Genomic DNA, 711 nt, shown 5'->3' with positions numbered 1-711 from the left:
TAAACCTGCACCCAAACTCACAAATACACATAATTTAAAAAGTACGATAAGATCTGTGACAAATGGGTTGAAAATGCTATACTGTTTAAAAGCATCTTCCACAGAGATAGCTTCTGATAAATATTAGCTATTCAGAAAGCACAGTGCTCCCGGTATGAATAGTATTTGTCTATATGTCATAGCAGAGACATCCTAGAGGGAAACATGCCTTTGTGAGGCTCTGAGAAGCAGGCCTTCCTGGCCACTACCAACCGGCCATTCCAGCATGCCTTGGATGCTGACTGGATGAGACCAAGAAGCCAGAGCAACAAATGCATGTGCAATCCTAGACTATCATGAAGACACACGTGCTGCAATTTGCAAAATATGAATGAGTCCCATAGACGGATTAATAGTGTCAAGCTGGTCTTAGCATCCTGGTTTTAGTAAGTGTGCCATGAAGATTTATTTGGGGAATGCTGGGTGAGGGATATGGCAGACACTATTTTTGCAATCTTTTATGAGTCTAAAGTTAATGCAAAATAGATTTTTAAAACTCACCGAGCAAAGCATACATATGACCAAGACTTTCCGTTAAGGAGTGAGTTTGGTGGGCTCCCTCCTCTCCCGTCAGACTGTGTACAGTAGCGCTGGGTGCCCGCTCCAGTCGGTGAACTAAATTGACACAGAAATGGGGAGGGAATATGTTTACTGAAGGCAGCCATTTAGATA

The sequence above is a fragment of the Microtus pennsylvanicus genome, chromosome 10 (assembly GCF_037038515.1).
Source record: "Microtus pennsylvanicus isolate mMicPen1 chromosome 10, mMicPen1.hap1, whole genome shotgun sequence".
Taxonomy (NCBI): Eukaryota; Metazoa; Chordata; class Mammalia; order Rodentia; family Cricetidae; genus Microtus; species Microtus pennsylvanicus.
Note: the sequence above shows the minus strand (reverse complement) of the source record.